We start from the raw sequence: 18,969 nt of genomic DNA, 5'->3' as shown, positions 1-18,969 counted from the left end.
AAGCTTTCATTCAAAACAGGAGGAAAGGACAAGTTTTCAGTGAAAGCGGCCTGAATGTCAAGTTTTTCCCTCAAAACAGTTGAAAAGGTCAAGTTTTGACTGAAATAGGCCTGAACGTGAACTTTTCATTCAAATCCGCTCCAAACTCACGGTTTGACTCAAAACAGGTCAAATATGCAGTTTGAGACTGAACGAGGGCCCAAAGTGAAGCTTTCATTCAAAACAGGAGGAAAGGGACAAGTTTTCAGTGAAAGCGGCCTGAATGTCAAGTTTTCACTCAAAACAGCTCCAAACTCACGGTTTGACTCAAAACAGGTCAAATATGCAGTTTGAGACTGAACGAGGGCCGAAAGTGAAGCTTTCATTCAAAACAGGAGGAAAGGACAAGTTTTCAGTGAAAGCGGCCTGAATGTCAAGTTTTCACTCAAAACAGCTCCAAACTCACGGTTTAACTCAAAACAGGTCAAATATGCAGTTTGAGACTGAACGAGGGCTCGAAAGTGAAGCTTTCATTCAAAACAGGAGGAAAGGACAAGTTTTCAGTGAAAGCGGCCTGAATGTCAAGTTTTCACTCTAATACAGTTGAAAAGGTCAAGTTTTGACTGAAATAGGCCTGAACGTGAAACTTTTCATTCAAATCCGCTCCAAACTCACGGTTTGACTCAAAACAGGTCAAATATGCAGTTTGAGACTGAACGAGGGCCGAAAGTGAAGCTTTCATTCAAAACAGGAGGAAAGGACAAGTTTTCAGTGAAAGCGGCCTGAATGTCAAGTTTTCACTCAAAACAGTTGAAAAGGTCAAGTTTTGACTGAAATAGGCCTGAACGTGAACTTTTCATTCAAATCCGCTCCAAACTCACGGTTTGACTCAAAACAGGTCAAATATGCAGTTTGAGAACTGAACGAGGGACCCAAAGTGAAGCTTTCATTCAAAACAGGAGGAAAGGACAAGTTTTCAGTGAAAGCGGCCTGAATGTCAAGTTTTCACTCAAAACAGTTGAAAAGGTCAAGTTTTGAACTGAAATAGGCCTGAACGTGAACTTTTCATTCAAATCCGCTCCAAACTCACGGTTTGACTCAAAACAGGTCAAATATGCAGTTTGAGACTGAACGAGGGCCCAAAGTGAAAGCTTTCATTCAAAACAGGAGGAAAGGACAAGTTTTCAGTGAAAGCGGCCTGAATGTCAAGTTTTCACTCAAAACAGTTGAAAAGGTCAAGTTTTGACTGAAATAGGCCTGAACGTGAACTTTTCATTCAAATCCGCTCCAAACTCACGGTTTGACTCAAAACAGGTCAAATATGCAGTTTGAGAACTGAACGAGGGCCCAAAGTGAAGCTTTCATTCAAAACAGGAGGAAAGGACAAGTTTTCAGTGAAAGCGGCCTGAATGTCAAGTTTTCACTCAAAACAGCTCCAAACTCACGGTTTGACTCAAAACAGGTCAAATATGCAGTTTGAGAACTGAACGAGGGCCGAAAGTGAAGCTTTCATTCAAAACAGGAGGAAAGGACAAGTTTTCAGTGAAAGCGGCCTGAATGTCAAGTTTTCACTCTAAACAGCTCCAAACTCACGGTTTTGACTCAAAACAGGTTAAATATGCAGTTTGAGACTGAACGAGGGCCGAAAGTGAAGCTTTCATTCAAAACAGGAGGAAAGGACAAGTTTTCAGTGAAAGCGGCCTGAATGTCAAGTTTTCACTCAAAACAGCTCCAAACTCACGGTTTGACTCAAAACAGGTCAAATATGCAGTTTGAGACTGAACGAGGGCCGAAAGTGAAGCTTTCATTCAAAACAGGAGGAAAGGACAAGTTTTCAGTGAAAGCGGCCTGAATGTCAAGTTTTCACTCAAAACAGCTCCAAACTCACGGTTTGACTCAAAACAGGTCAAATATGCAGTTTGAGACTGAACGAGGGCCCAAAGTGAAGCTTTCATTCAAAACAGGAGGAAAGGACAAGTTTTCAGTGAAAGCGGCCTGAATGTCAAGTTTTCACTCAAAACAGCTCCAAACTCACGGTTTGACTCAAAACAGGTCAAATATGCAGTTTGAGACTGAACGAGGGCCGAAAGTGAAGCTTTCATTCAAAACAGGAGGAAAGGACAAGTTTTCAGTGAAAGCGGCCTGAATGTCAAGTTTTCACTCAAAACAGTTGAAAAGGTCAAGTTTTGACTGAAATAGGCCTGAACGTGAACTTTTCATTCAAATCCGCTCCAAACTCACGGTTTGACTCAAAACAGGTCAAATATGCAGTTTGAGACTGAACGAGGGCCGAAAGTGAAGCTTTCATTCAAAACAGGAGGAAAGGACAAGTTTTCAGTGAAAGCAGCCTGAATGTCAAGTTTTCACTCAAAACAGCTCCAAACTCACGGTTTGACTCAAAACAGGTCAAATATGCAGTTTGAGACTGAACGAGGGCTGAAAGTGAAGCTTTCATTCAAAACAGGAGGAAAGGACAAGTTTTCAGTGAAAGCGGCATGAATGTCAAGTTTTCACTCAAAACAGTTGAAAAGGTCAAGTTTTGACTGAAATAGGCCTGAACGTGAACTTTTCATTTAAATCCGCTCCAAACTCACGGTTTGACTCAAAACAGGTCAAATATGCAGTTTGAGACTGAACGAGGGCCCAAAGTGAAGCTTTCATTCAAAACAGGAGGAAAGGACAAGTTTTCAGTGAAAGCGGCCTGAATGTCAAGTTTTCACTCAAAACAGCTCCAAACTCACGGTTTGACTCAAAACAGGTCAAATATGCAGTTTGAGACTGAACGAGGGCCGAAAGTGAAGCTTTCATTCAAAACAGGAGGAAAGGACAAGTTTTCAGTGAAAGCGGCCTGAATGTCAAGTTTTCACTCAAAACAGTTGAAAAGGTCAAGTTTTGACTGAAATAGGCCTGAACGTGAACTTTTCATTCAAATCCGCTCCAAACTCACGGTTTGACTCAAAACAGGTCAAATATGCAGTTTGAGACTGAACGAGGGCCCAAAGTGAAGCTTTCATTCAAAACAGGAGGAAAGGACAAGTTTTCAGTGAAAGCGGCCTGAATGTCAAGTTTTCACTCAAAACAGCTCCAAACTCACGGTTTGACTCAAAACAGGTCAAATATGCAGTTTGAGACTGAACGAGGGCCCAAAGTGAAGCTTTCATTCAAAACAGGAGGAAAGGACAAGTTTTCAGTGAAAGCGGCCTGAATGTCAAGTTTTCACTCAAAACAGCTCCAAACTCACGGTTTGACTCAAAATAGGTCAAATATGCAGTTTGAGACTGAACGAGGGCCGAAAGTGAAGCTTTCATTCAAAACAGGAGGAAAGGACAAGTTTTCAGTGAAAGCGACCTGAATGTCAAGTTTTCACTCAAAACAGTTGAAAAGGTCAAGTTTTGACTGAAATAGGCCTGAACGTGAACTTTTCATTCAAATCCACTCCAAACTCACGGTTTGACTCAAAACAGGTCAAATATGCAGTTTGAGACTGAACGAGGGCCCAAAGTGAAGCTTTCATTCAAAACAGGAGGAAAGGACAAGTTTTCAGTGAAAGCGGCCTGAATGTCAAGTTTTCACTCAAAACAGTTGAAAAGGTCAAGTTTTGACTGAAATAGGCCTGAACGTGAACTTTTCATTCAAATCCGCTCCAAACTCACGGTTTGACTCAAAACAGGTCAAATATGCAGTTTGAGACTGAACGAGGGCCGAAAGTGAAGCTTTCATTCAAAACAGGAGGAAAGGACAAGTTTTCAGTGAAAGCGGCCTGAATGTCAAGTTTTCCCTCAAAACAGCTCCAAACTCACGGTTTGACTCAAAACAGGTCAAATATGCAGTTTGAGACTGAACGAGGGCCGAAAGTGAAGCTTTCATTCAAAACAGGAGGAAAGGACAAGTTTTCAGTGAAAGCGGCCTGAATGTCAAGTTTTCACTCAAAACAGTTGAAAAGGTCAAGTTTTGACTGAAATAGGCCTGAACGTGAACTTTTCATTCAAATCCGCTCCAAACTCACGGTTTGACTCAAAACAGGTCAAATATGCAGTTTGAGACTGAACGAGGGCCCAAAGTGAAGCTTTCATTCAAAACAGGAGGAAAGGACAAGTTTTCAGTGAAAGCGGCCTGAATGTCAAGTTTTCACTCAAAACAGTTGAAAAGGTCAAGTTTTGACTGAAATAGGCCTGAACGTGAACTTTTCATTCAAATCCGCTCCAAACTCACGGTTTGACTCAAAACAGGTCAAATATGCAGTTTGAGACTGAACGAGGGCCGAAAGTGAAGCTTTCATTCAAAACAGGAGGAAAGGACAAGTTTTCAGTGAAAGCGGCCTGAATGTCAAGTTTTCACTCAAAACAGTTGAAAAGGTCAAGTTTTGACTGAAATAGGCCTGAACGTGAACTTTTCATTCAAATCCGCTCCAAACTCACGGTTTGACTCAAAACAGGTCAAATATGCAGTTTGAGACTGAACGAGGGCCCAAAGTGAAGCTTTCATTCAAAACAGGAGGAAAGGACAAGTTTTCAGTGAAAGCGGCCTGAATGTCAAGTTTTCCCTCTAAACAGTTGAAAAGGTCAAGTTTTGACTTAAATAGGCCTGAACGTGAACTTTTCATTCAAATCCGCTCCAAACTCACGGTTTGACTCAAAACAGGTCAAATATGCAGTTTGAGACTGAACGAGGGCCCAAAGTGAAGCTTTCATTCAAAACAGGAGGAAAGGACAAGTTTTCAGTGAAAGCGGCCTGAATGTCAAGTTTTCACTCTAAACAGCTCCAAACTCACGGTTTGACTCAAAACAGGTCAAATATGCAGTTTGAGACTGAACGAGGGCCCAAAGTGAAGCTTTCATTCAAAACAGGAGGAAAGGACAAGTTTTCAGTGAAAGCGGCCTGAATGTCAAGTTTTCACTCAAAACAGCTCCAAACTCACGGTTTGACTCAAAACAGGTCAAATATGCAGTTTGAGACTGAACGAGGGCCCAAAGTGAAGCTTTCATTCAAAACAGGAGGAAAGGACAAGTTTTCAGTGAAAGCGGCCTGAATGTCAAGTTTTCACTCAAAACAGTTGAAAAGGTCAAGTTTTGACTGAAATAGGCCTGAACGTGAACTTTTCATTCAAATCCGCTCCAAACTCACGGTTTGACTCAAAACAGGTCAAATATGCAGTTTGAGACTGAACGAGGGCCCAAAGTGAAGCTTTCATTCAAAACAGGAGGAAAGGACAAGTTTTCAGTGAAAGCGGACTGAATGTCAAGTTTTCCCTCAAAACAGCTCCAACCTCACTGTTTGACTCAAAACAGGTCAAATATGCAGTTTGAGACTGAACGAGGGCCGAAAGTGAAGCTTTCATTCAAAACAGGAGGAAAGGACAAGTTTTCAGTGAAAGCGGCCTGAATGTCAAGTTTTCCCTCAAAACAGCTCCAAACTCACTGTTTGACTCAAAACAGGTCAAATATGCAGTTTGAGACTGAACGAGGGCCCAAAGTGAAGCTTTCATTCAAAACAGGAGGAAAGGACAAGTTTTCAGTGAAAGCGGCCTGAATGTCAAGTTTTCACTCAAAACAGTTGAAAAGGTCAAGTTTTGACTGAAATAGGCCTGAACGTGAACTTTTCATTCAAATCCGCTCCAAACTCACGGTTTGACTCAAAACAGGTCAAATATGCAGTTTGAGACTGAACGAGGGCCCAAAGTGAAGCTTTCATTCAAAACAGGAGGAAAGGACAAGTTTTCAGTGAAAGCGGCCTGAATGTCAAGTTTTCATTCAAATCCACTCCAAATTGCCTGAAACGTGCTCCTAACCACTTTCTGGGAACACCAGTTAGTTAGGCATTTTTCACCTCCCTCCACAATTTTCGCTTGACTTTCACTCCATTCATTCTCTATGGAGAATATCACACACTTGTATCTCCGGACAGGAACGTCCTACAGACTCGTGGCTGCTACCGTTGGAACGGCAATAGTCCATATATGCTAGACGAATGAGGGTTGCAAGTCTCTAGCACCTTCCCTTCAAAAGTTAGCAGACAAAAACCACTCGGCCAATCACAATCAATGACAAAACACACTTTGGCGAATATCTCCCGAACCGAACCTCGTACAGTCTCCAAACCACCTTCCGTATACACTAATTACACCACGCTGAACACGTAGGAAGTGTCCCCAGCTCTCTACGACCTTCCCAAGCTGAGATACACAAAATCATGACCAAAGGAAGTGACGTATCTCCTCAACGGAAGCTCGTACAGACTCGGGGGTGCTACCGTTGGAAAGGCCGGCCCACTATTTCAATTCAAGGACCTTGGTTTCAAGTCTCTACGACCTTCCGTTCAAAAGTTATTCACCAAAAAGTAAGTGAGCCCAGGCTCACTTTGGGTAAAACCCCCTAATCCCTATACATAACCCTATACATAACCCTATGACAAGTTATTCAAGAATAGCTGATCCTCAAATAGCTGATCATGCTTTTTAACCCTATTCCCTCCTTAAAATAAGCACAACACACAATTTCATTTATTGTTAAAACATTTAATAAGGTAATTAAGGGGTTAAATATTTTAATTACATTGACAAACAACTATAACTGGGGAACAATTTCTTTAGTAAAGGCATTTATGGGTTAAAAGTAAAAATAACATTGATACAACACCATTTTATTAATACTAATTGATTGATAAGGGAAGCAAGACGTTGACATAGTTTAAAGTTAAAATTACATTTATGGAAAAACATTATATTGACACTATTCATTTCGCAAGTATATTACGGTGTTAAAAGTTTCATTTACAGGAACAGAATTATATTTAATTAGGCTCTATTCGTCTGTAAAGGAATCGAGAGCTATAACATTATATTGACAGAAAAACATACCATTGACACCAGTTAATTTAGCACAGGGATTAAGGGCTTAAACTTGAAAAAATAAAAGATGAACGAAAAAAAAGAGGGACGAAAAAAAAATGAAAGCCACTAAGGGGAGTACCTAGCCACACACACACAGAGGAGAGCTCCCTTTTCCTCAGACTTTTTTTCATTTCATTTGTTCATTTCATTTGAATTTTCGCCTTTACAAATACATACCTTCATTAATAAATAAATAAATTAATTAATTAATTAATACATATCAATTAACATTAAAAACGCGACAACACTGCTCATACAGCCATATCAGATGTTTGATGGCTGTACGGAAGTGCGCTATGGCAGGAGACGCCAGCGCTTCCATCAGAAAACTTGGGGCCGGGATTATGCTGCAGACCGGGGGATGGACCGTGCGCCTCCCGCCCCGTTCAGGGAACGGGCTCAGTTCCCCCACAGTAACCCCATTACGGGGTTAAAAGTAACATTCCCACGGACAGATTTCTTTTTAATTGGGCTCTATTCGTCGGTAAAGGGATCGAGGGCTTTAAAAATTTCTTAAGTAATATCGAAAGATTTAATTATATTGACAGAAAAACATACCATTGACACCAGTTAATTTAGTACAGCTATTAAGGTGTTAAAATTTAAAAAATAAAAGACGAACGAAAAATATATGGAAAAAACAACAGGCGGGCTCAGCTCCCCCACCCTGACCCTACTCCAATCCACTCCAAATTGCCTCAAACGTGCTCATAACTACTTTCCAGCAACACCATTTACTTAAGCAATTTTCACCACCCTCCACACTTAGGCAATTTTCGCTTGAAATTCAGCCCATTCATTGCGGATGGGGAATATCTGCAAATCGTATCTCCGCAACGCAAACTCGTACGGGCTCGTGCCTGGTACCGTTGGAAAGCCCGTACCCGATATATGCTAGACGAATCATGGTTCCAAGTCTCTAGCACCTTCCCTTCAAAAGTTATTCAAGAAACACACATTTTCCAGCCGTTGGTCCAGTCCTTTTGTCAATGCCCGATATCTCCAGAACCGAACGTCGTGGACACTTGCAAATAACTTCCGTTTACTATAATTCCACCACGCTGAACACGTAGCAAGTGTCCCCAGCTCTCTACGACCTTCCGTTGCTGAGATACACACACTTTCAGATCAAAAAATTACGTAAATCCGCAACGTAAGCTCGTACAGACTCGGGGGTGGTACCGTTGGAAAGCTTCACCTAATGTGTTTAGTCAAAAGTCTTGGTTTCAAGTCTCTACGACCTTGCGTTCAAAAGTTATTAAAGAAAAAGGACATGAGCCCAGTCTCACTTTATCACACACCTGCTAATCATGTTCCTCTGCTGCGCCCACGTGGACGCCAGCGGTACGACATGTTGAGTAAAGGCGCCAAAAAAAATAATAATAATAATCACCCCTCCTACATGATGCTATCTGTGTGCTGCACACACATGGCCGCGAGCGGTACGACATGTTAAATAAAATCATTCATCATTCAGTGATGAAGCTGGACCAGGCTCCCGAAAGGTGCCTTTCCACCTACGGAGGGCACAAAATTACAACCCCTGCACTGTCCACCTTCCAAATGAAGGGAAGCAAGGCAGAACGAAAGATGAAGATGAAGACGATATTTTTTTTCATACCCTAGCCCACTCCTTCATGGGCGTTTTCATTGTTCCACAATCTTTTTCTTATGTTCTTACTGACTGTTTGTTTGTTGAAAACTGTGTGTGTTATTAGTATAGTAGTTTAAACTTTTCGCAAAAATAAATAAAAATAAAATAAAATAAAAAAACCTCCACATGGACTCTTTCTTGACGTGGCGTGGGGGCTTGTGTGCCTCAGAATCTCTGATACCAGACCAAAGAGTCTCTAAATTACCTATACAATACAGGTACTGGTCACCTGACAATCCACCAAAATGTTCAAAAGTCAAGTGACATCAAATCGACTCCAAATTGCCTGAAACGTGCTCCTAAATACTTTCTGGGAAGACGATTTGGTTAGGCATTTTTCACCTCACTCCACACTTAGTCAATTTTCGCTTCAAAAAAACACCACTCATTGCGGATGGGTAATATCTGCAACTCGTATCTCCGCAACGAAAACTCGTACAGAGTCGTGCCTGGTACCGTTGGAACGGCAATAGTCGATATATGTTAGACGAATCATGCTTCCAAGTCTCTAGCACCTTCCTAGCAAGTTAATCAACAAATACGAAATGCACCTGGGTGCAATTGCGGTACACACTCATGATCGTCTTTTAACCCCGGAACCTTATGTTTCATACTGTGTTCTGTCATTTGCAATCATGGCAACTCAGCCACCACCTCTACCTAGCGGATCTCCTCCACTTCCTCCACCTGTTCCGCCACCTGGATTTCAACATGTGGCCGGTGTCCTGCTAAAGAAAAAGAAGAAGAAGAAGAACAAAAAGAAGAAGAATGAATATAAGAGGGGGGTGAAACATTGGAAAAAATGGAAAAGGTTTGTCCCCACCCTACGTACCATTAAGGAAGACAAGGAGTTGTCTTCCGACGACACAATCATTTTAGATAAGGACAATTAGGAGAAATTATTTTTCGTATTAAAAAAAGTTTATTCAAGTTTGATTTTAATTTTGTAGTTTCTTTTCATTTGTTTTTATTTTTATTTTTTTTACTCGTATACATCACTGCTGACACCTCCAGAAGATGAGGCAGCATATGTCATTTCACTTAGAAACAAAATTAAAAAAAAAAAAAAAAAAAAAAAAAATACATTAAAGAAAAAAAATAAATTTACCCTCACATGGACTCTGCCTTGACGTGGCGTGGGGGCTTTTGTGCCTCAGAATCTCTGAGACCAGACCAAAGAGTCCACAAATTACCTGTACACTACTTATACTTATCTATACCCTGTAATAGAATTATACTTACGTCTATATTAGACCTGTCCTGTATCCTTGCCCTGACCGTGACAGTAGTAGGCAAGTTCATTAATACCATCATACCTATTACACATTTACCTTTTACAGACAATGAAACACAAATCACACAATCACAGAGTTTTTATGAACAAGTTTTATTGAATTTGAACGATAATTTTTAACAACACTTTTTCAAAACTCACTTTTAACATCAAACAATGATCGTAAAACAACTACTACACTTGACTCTAGACCAAACATGTCACCTGCCTCTGGCCACTTACATTTGTATGACATTACAATTTTCAATATCTATGTCTGATCATTTCCTCAAAGCGCCGCTTCTCTGTGCAAACAGCGCACCCCTGTGTCTCTCTGTGTCTACTGCTGCTCAGTCCTCACTCAGGGACACTATGCCCCTCCCCCACCCTGGCGCCAAAACCAGACAGGAAAAAAGAGCAGAGCAGTCAGAGAGCACACGGACGCGGACGCGGTGAGTAATTTTTTTACTACGTATTTTGAGAAACAATTGTGGTAGTATAACTTCCCCCCGGGTATCAATAAAGTATTTCTGATTCTGAATTTATGGAATAATAAATGTTTAATGAATTTTATACTGTTCCATTTTGTCGTATTGTTGTACGTACTTGATGAGTAACCATTTTTAGACGCGCCATTTCTCTGCGCATTACAACACAGCTCTCTCTCTCACACTCTCTCTTTCTATCTATACTGCCACAAAATGCTCACTCATAAGAACTCCGAACCTCCCCCGCCATGGCGCCTCTCCCAGAAAGGGACAGAGCAGAGAATCCGAGAGATAAAGCGGACCGCGGTGAGGGCTTTTTTTTATACTTAATTTCTGAAACAGTTGTGGTACTATTTCTCCCCGGGGATCAATAACGTATTTCCGATTGTGAATTTATGGAATAATAAATGTTAAATGATTTTTATACGGTTCCATTTTGTCGTATTGTTGTAGGTACGTGATGATAAGGATTTTTAGAGGCGCCACTACTCTGCGCATTACCACGCAGCTCTCTCTCTCTCTCTCTCTCTCTTTATCTCTCTCTCTCTATCTATACTGCCACAAAATGATCACTCAGAAGAACTCCGCCCCTCCCTCACTTTGGCGCCACTACCAGTCGGGGAAGGGCAGACAGTGAGAGAGCGCACGAACGCCGTGAGTACTTATTTGCCTCTACAATTATGGTCGTACAATTTCCCCCCGGGGATCCATAAAGTATTTCTGATTCTGATTTAATGGAAGAATAAATGTTTTTTTATTTTTATACGGTTCCATTTTATGCTATTGTTGTAGTTACTGGATGACTAATCATTTTTAGACGCGCCACTTTGTTGCGCATTACCACGCACCTTTCTCTCTCTCTCTCTCTGTCTCTCTATCTATACTGCCACAAAGTGCTCCCTCTGGAACAGTCTGCCCCTCCCCCACCGTGGCGCCAAAACGGGACAGGAAAGAGAGCAGAGCAGTGAGTGAGAGAGCGCACGGACGCCGTGAGTACTTATTTGCCTCTACAATTCTGGTCATACAATTTCACCCCGGGGATCCATAAAGTATTTCTGATTCTGATTCTGATTTTATGGAACAATAATTGTTTTGTTACTTTTATACGGTTCCATTTTATGCTATTGTTGTACTTACTGGATGACTAAGCATTTTTAGACGCGCCACTTCTATTTGCATTACAGCGCACCTCTCTCTCTCTCTCTCTCTCGCTCTATCTGTCGCTCTCTGTCTCTCTCTCTCTCTCTCGCTCTATCTGTCGCTCTCTCTCTCTCTGTCTCTCTCTCTCTCTCTCTCTCTCTCGCTATATCTGTCGCTCTCTCTCTCTCTGTCTCTCTCTGCTGCTAAGTGCTCACTCAGGAACTCTCTGCCCCTCCTCTCCCACGCTGGCGGTTCTGCCACAGAGGGGAGAGGAGATTGAGAGAGCAGACGGACACCATGGCAGAGATAAAGCTGAGTGCGGTGAGGAATTTTTTTCCAACTTATTTTATAACAAAATTATGGTAGTACAATTTCCCCCCGGGGATCAGTAAAGTATTTCTGATTCTGATTCTAATTCTGATCTGATATAATAAGAGTTTTTATCTGTACTGCAGCTCTGTGCTCACTCAGGAACACTCTGCCCCTCCTCTCCCACACTGGCGGTTCTGCCAGAGAGGGGAGAGGAGTGACAGGGCAGAGACGGACCGGAAAAGATGGCTGAGATAAAGCTGAGTGCGGTGAGAAATTTTTTTCCAACTTATTTTATAACAAAATTATGGTAGTACAATTTCCCCCCGGGGATCAGTAAAGTATTTCTGATTCTGATTCTAATTCTGATCTGATATAATAAGAGTTTTTATCTCTACTGCAGCTCAGTGCTCACTCAGGAACTCTCTGCCCCTCCTCTCCCCCACTGGCGGTTCTGCCAGAGAGAGGGGAGAGGAGAGTAAAGATAAAGCGGACCGTGGTGAGGACTTTTTTTTAATAGTTATTTTCTGAAATAATTGTCGTAGTACAATTTCCCCCCGGGGATCAGTAAAATATGTGTGATTCTGATTGTGATCTGATAGAATAAGAAGTATTTTATATTTTTTATAGTGTTACATTTTTTGATATTGTTGTAGGTAGTTGATGACTACGCATTTTTAGAAGCGCCACCTCACTCTCTCTCTCTCTCTGTCTGTCTATCTGTAATGCAGGTCAGTGCTCACTCAGGAACACTCTGCCCCTCTCCCCCACTGGCGGTTCTGCCAGACAGGGGAGAGGAAAGTGAGAGTGCAGACGGGCAAGATGGCTGCGATACAGCGGAGCGCGGTGACGACTTTTTTTACAACTTATCTTATGACACAATTATGGTAGTACAATTTCCCCCCGGGGATCAATACAGTATTTCTGATTCTCATTTTATGTAATAATAAATATGTAATTATTTTTATACTGTTCAATTTTTTCCTATTGTTGTAGGTAGTTGATGACTACGCATTTTTAGAAGCGCCACCTCCCTCTCTCTCTCTCTCTGTCTTTCTTTCTGTCTATAATGCCGAAAGGTGCTCACTCAGGAACACTCTGCCCCTCTCCCACCCTGGCGGTTCTGCCAGGAGCGGAGAGGAGAGTTAGAGCAGGGACGCACAAGAGTGCAGCGATACAGCTGAGCGCGGTGAGGAGTTTTTTTGAAACTTATCTTATGACACAATTATGGTAGTACAATTTCCCCCTGGGGATCACTAAAGTATTTAGGATTCTGATTCTAATTCTGATCTGATAGAATAAAAGTTATTTTATTATTTTTATAGTGTTACATTTTGTCACATTGTTGTAGGTACTTGATGACTACGCATCTTTAAAAGCGCCACCTCTCTCTCTCTTTTGCTCTTTCTATCTGTCCAGCCAACAAGTGTTCACTCAGGAACACTCTGCCCCTCTCCCCCACTGGCGGTTCTGCCCGACAGGGGAGAGGAGTGACAGAGCAGAGACGGACAAGATGGCTGAGATAAAGCTGAGTGCGGTGAGGAATTTTTTTCCAACTTATGTTATGACACAATTGTGGTAGTACAATTTCCCCCTGGGGATCACTAAAGTATTTATGATTCTGATTCTAATTCTGATCTGATAGAATAAGAGTTATTTTATTATTTTTATAGTGTTACATTTTGTCACATTGTTGTAGGTACTTCATGACTACGCATTTTTAAAAGCGCCACCTCTCTCTCTCTTTTGCTCTTTCTATCTGTCCAGCCAACAAGTGTTCACTCAGGAACACTCTGCCCCTCCTCTCCCACCCTGGCGGTTCTGCCAGAGACGGGAGAGGAGAATGAGATAGCAGACAGACAAGATGGCTGAGATAAAGCTGAGTGCGGTGAGGAATTTATTTCCAACTTATTTTATAACAAAAATATGGTAGTACAATTTCCCCCCGGGGATCAGTAAAGTATTTCTGATTCTGATTCTAATTCTGATCTGATATAATAAGAGTTTTTATCTCTACTGCAGCTCTGTGCTCACTCAGGAACACTCTGCCCCTCCTCTCCCACACTGGCGGTTCTGCCAGAGAGGGGAGAGGAGTGACAGGGCAGAGACGGACCGGACAAGATGGCTGTGATAAAGCGTAGCGCGGTGAGGACTTTTTTTAAAACTTATCTTATGACACAATTATGGTAGTACAATTTCCCCCCGGGTCAGTAAAGTCTTTATGACTCTGATTCTAATTCTGATCTGATAGAATAACAGTTATTTTATTATTTTTATAGTGTTACATTTTGTCACATTGTTGTAGTGACTTGGTGACTACGCATTTTTACAAGCGCCACCTCTCTCTCTCTCTCTCTCTCTCTCTCTCTCTCTCTCTCTCTCTCTCTCTCTCTCTCTCTCTCTCTCTCTCTCTCTCTCTCTCTCTCTCTCTATGTCTACTACAGCTCAGTGCTCACTCAGGAACCCTCTCCCCCACTGGCGGTTCTGCCAGAGAGAGGGGAGAGGAGAGTGAGAGAGCAGACGGACGCCAAGACAGAGTTAAAGCGGACCGTGGTGAGGACTTTTTTTAATGATTATTTCCTGAAATAATTGTCATAGTACAATTCCCCCCCCCCCGGGGATCAGTAAAATATTTCAGATTCTGATTCTGATTCTGATCTGATAGAGTAACAATTGTATTACTTTTATAGTGTTTTATTTTTTCATAATGTTGTATTTTGTTAATAATAAGCCATTTTAATAAGCGCCGCCTGTCTGTAAAAAACAGCGCACCCCTGTCTCTTTCTCGCACTCTCTCTATGCTGCTCAGTGGTCACTCAGGAACACTCTGCCCCTCTCCATCCCTGGCAGCTCTGCCAGACAGCTGACAGGGAGAAAGGAGATAGAGAGAGCAGACGGACGCAATGCCTGAGAGAAAGCAGAGTTACTAGTGACTGTTTTTATGAAACAATTGTGGTAGTCCCCGGGGATCAATGTATTATTTATAATTCTGATTCTAATTCTGATCTGATAGAATAATTATTTTATTATTTATATACTGACACATTTTTGTTCCATTTTTCCCTAACACACACCTGCTATTCATGTTACTCTGCTGCCCACAAGTGGCCGTGAGCGATACGACATGTTAAATAAAGTCATTCATGTCTGGAGCTGGTGAGCCCAGACAAACTGAGTGGCGGAACCAGCAGCTTCAGACAGCACAAGACTCCCGTAAGTATAATTTACACATTCCTCATGAAGAGAAGCAAGTCACTAGAGATGACGGCATAGTAGACAATATTTTATCCTATCATGTGACTGACCCCTTCATCAGTGTTTCCCCTAACCCATTTAGACGAACCAGTCGACGCCGACGACGATGATATTTTTTTTCAGAGCCTCAACTCCTCCTCCTTTGTTATTTAACAGGACCAGAGACGGATGATGACGATATTTGCTTTTAAAGCCTACCCCACTCCTTCCACAGTGTTTATCCTGCGAATCTGCTGGACCAGGCTCCCACCACATGCCTTTCCACCTACAGGGGGGCACAAAATTACAACCCCTGTGCTGTCCACCTTCCTTTGGCAGAGAAGCAAGTCACTCATCATGACAGCATATTAAACAATATTTGTTACTGTCAGCTGACGCACTCCTTCATCAGTGTTTCCCCTCACCACAAAAAATTACGATGATATTTTTTTTCGGACCCTTCCCCTAACCCTTCATGGGCGTTTTCATTTTTCCCCATAGTTTTTTTTTATGTTGTTAATGACTGTTTGTTCATAAATGTGTGTGTTTTTAGTATAGTTTTTAGTATAGCCCCCTAACCCCACTCCTTCATGGGCGTTGTCAGTGTTCCCCATTGTTTTTATTATGTTCTTAATGACTGTTTGTTTCTTTGTTTGTTCTAAAATTTGTGTGTTATTAGTATAGTATTTTAACCCTAACAAAAAAAAACAAAAACAAAAAAAAAAAACCTCCACATGGACTCTGCCTTGACGTGGCGTGGGGGCTTGTGTGCCTCAGAATCTCTGAGACCAGACCAAAGAGTCCACAATTATGATCATAATGATACTGGAAATATAACTGACAATAGTCGTTACATATGTAATAATGGCTGACATTAACAATAACAGCTGTAATAGTGACAGAAGAAAGAGTGGACATAATAACTGTAGTGATGAGAGTCAAGCAGGCCTACGGCGGAAGCAGCAGCCAGACGTAGCAGGACCACGATTCACAGGAACCTGCAAGACTGCGAAGCAAAACAAAGGAGTACATTTCACTATGGTCGCTGGTGTGGCTAAGTTCAATTTCTGACTGTGTGGCTGCCAATTACCAGAATATGCTTCTCAGCAGGTGAGTCGCTCAGAGGGGAACCGTGGGCTTTTGCTTGTTCCCTGATAAACAAGAGATTTTGATCAATACATTTCAAAAACAGTGTAAAACAAATCCCCCGTTTGATCTTTTGGGTGACAATGGGTTGTATACACTTATGATGTATGATCTCAGCGTATTACAGCATCAAAAATAGGAAAATATGACTTGATACCTTCAATTAGGCAAAACATGATAGTTTACACTTCACTGTATTGAAGTGTGGAAGTGGAAAAATGTGGAAGCATGGAGCATGACTGCCCTCCTGTGGCCACTTCCAAAAATGCACTTCCATACAAACATACGAACTTGTTCCTACTTTAATACATTAACACTATGAATTTATAATATAACATCTTAACAACTTCACAACTTACCTCATGTTATTAGTCCTGATAGGAAGGTCCAACAATTTCAGGGGTGGTTGCCATCTCCACTACATCGACTATGGTGAACACGCCAGTCGTAGTCCCATGTCTCCCTTCCTGAGCTACGGCTATTGTCTACCAAAGAATCTCACGTATCTCTGCAACAGAAAGTCATAGAGAGTCAGGGTTAGTACTGTTGGAAAGCCTGTGCCCGATATATGCTAGATGAACCATGCTTCCAAGTCTCTAGCAACAGTTTTTCCCCTGAGGACTACAGACAAATGATGATGACATTTGTTCACACACACACACACACACACACACACACACACACACACACACACACACACACAGGGGATCTACTTAGTTACAAAACACACCTCTCTGAGTCTTGTCAACACACTTCATAGTTTGGTGTAGCCCCCTAACCCCACTCCTTCATGGGCGTTGTCAGTGTTCCCCATTGTTTTTATTATGTTCTTACTGACTGTTTCTTTGTTTGTTCCAAAATGTGTGTGTTATTAGTATAGTAGTTTAACCCTTTAACAAAAATAAATAAAATAAAAACAAAACCCTCCACATGGACTCTGCCTTGACGTGGCGTGGGGGCTTGTGAGCCTCAGAATCTCTAATACCAGAACAAAGACTCCCCTAATTAACTATACAATACAGGTGCTGGTCACCTGCCAATCCACCAAAATGCTCAAAGGTCAAGTGACATCAAATCTACTCCAAATTGCCTGAAACGTGCTCCTAACAACTTTCTGGGAAGAAGATTTTGTTAGGCATTTTTCACCTCACTCCACACTTTGAGATTTTTAGCTTGAAAATCACCCCATTCATTGCGGATGGGGAATTCGTGAAACTCGTATCTCCGCAACGGTAAATCGTACAGGCTCGTGCCTGGTACCGTTGGAAAGCCCGTACCCGATATATGCTAGACGAATCATGGTTCCAAGTCTCTAGCACCTTCCCTTCAAAAGTTACTCAAGAAACACACATTTTCCAGCCGTTTGTCCAGTCCTTTTGTCCATACCCGATATCTCCCGAACCGAACCTCGTAGACACTTGCAAACAGCTTCCGTCTACCATAATTCCACCACGCTGAACACGTAGCAAGTGTCCCCAGCTCTCTACGACCTTCCGAAGCTGAGATACACACAATTTCCGGTCAAAAAATGACGTAGCTTCGCTACGGAAGACCATACAAACTCGTTGTTGCTAACATTGTAACAATATATGCAGTGTCAAATTTCACTACACACTCATGATCCTGTTTTTACCGCCAAAACTCACCTTTTTTTCCCCGTACTGTTTACTTTCTGTTGCAATCATGGCTACGCAGACACCACGAAGGCCTGTCGTAGCTCCTCCACGTCCTCCACTTCCTCCACTTCTTCCACCGCCTTCATATGAAGATGTCGTCAGTGCTCTGCAGAGGAGAAACAGGAGAAAGAAAAAGAAAAAAAGAAATGAGAAGAATCAACGTAGGAGTGATATGAGACGCTGGAAAAAATGGGAGACGTTTGTACCCACCCTCCACACTATTCAGGAAGAGGACGACTTCTCTTCCGATGACGCAATCGTCTCAGACGAGGACAATTAAAAGGAGGGAGTTTTTTTGGTTCAATAAACTTTATTTAAAGCTTACCGTTACTGTTGTAGTTTCTTGTTCTTTGTAGGTTGTTTTTATATGAACTTTTTGAGACATTTCACCTCCAGAAGACGAGACAGCATATTTCATTTTCATTACAGCAAAAAAAAATAAAAATACAAAAAAAATTAAAAAAATATTAAAAATACAAAAAAAAATAAAAAAATATTAAAAATACAAAAAAATACCCCTCACATGGACTATGCCTTGACGTGGCGTGGGGGCTTATGTGCCTTAGTGTCACTGAGGCCAGACCAAAAAGTCCAAAAATTACCTTACATTACATTACTTATACTTACCTCTACCCTGTGTGATACTTATACTTACCTCTACCCTGTAAAACTATAAACTGCTCATACTTACCTGAAACCTGTCAACTGCTCATACTTACCTGAAACCTGTGAACTGCTCATACTTACCTGCAACCTGTAAAATCCTCATACTTACCTGGAACCTGTGAAACACTTATACTTACCTGGAAAATGTGAAACACTTATACTTACCTGGAAACTGTGAAAAACTTATACTTACCTGGAACCTGTGAAACACTTATACTTGACTGAAACCTCTCAACTGCTCGTACTTGCCTAGACCCTTTGAAATACTTACACTGACCTCTACACTTGACCTGTCCTGTATCCTTGCCCTGACCATGACAGGAGTAGGCAAGTTCATTAATACCATCATACCTGTTACCCATTTGCCTTTTAAAGACAACGAAACACAAATCACACAACCACAGAGCTTTTATGAACAACATTTATTTACATTTATGAATATATTGCACATAACATTTTCAACACTCCCTTATCACAACAAACTGTTGTCATCACAGTCCTCCTCAACTACACTT

The 18,969-nt window shown here is 41.6% G+C and overlaps 2 long non-coding RNA genes across 2 annotated transcripts; one reads left to right on the top strand and one right to left on the bottom strand.

Moving 5' to 3' along the window:
- Positions 1-9,890: 9,890 nt before the first annotated feature.
- LOC139307285 (uncharacterized) lies at positions 9,891-17,980 on the bottom strand. Its single transcript, XR_011599619.1, has 4 exons — positions 17,759-17,980; positions 16,472-16,620; positions 16,057-16,117; positions 9,891-15,972 (listed from the first exon to the last, which is right to left on the bottom strand). It is a non-coding gene; the product is annotated as an uncharacterized lncRNA (long non-coding RNA).
- On the top strand, positions 15,732-18,112 carry LOC139307286 (uncharacterized). Its single transcript, XR_011599620.1, has 2 exons — positions 15,732-16,076; positions 17,808-18,112. It is a non-coding gene; the product is annotated as an uncharacterized lncRNA (long non-coding RNA).
- Positions 18,113-18,969: the final 857 nt, after the last annotated feature.

The sequence above is a fragment of the Enoplosus armatus genome, unplaced genomic scaffold, assembly GCF_043641665.1.
Source record: "Enoplosus armatus isolate fEnoArm2 unplaced genomic scaffold, fEnoArm2.hap1 Scaffold_66, whole genome shotgun sequence".
Classification (NCBI taxonomy): domain Eukaryota; kingdom Metazoa; phylum Chordata; class Actinopteri; order Centrarchiformes; family Enoplosidae; genus Enoplosus; species Enoplosus armatus.
This window is presented reverse-complemented; position numbering and strand designations above follow the sequence as displayed.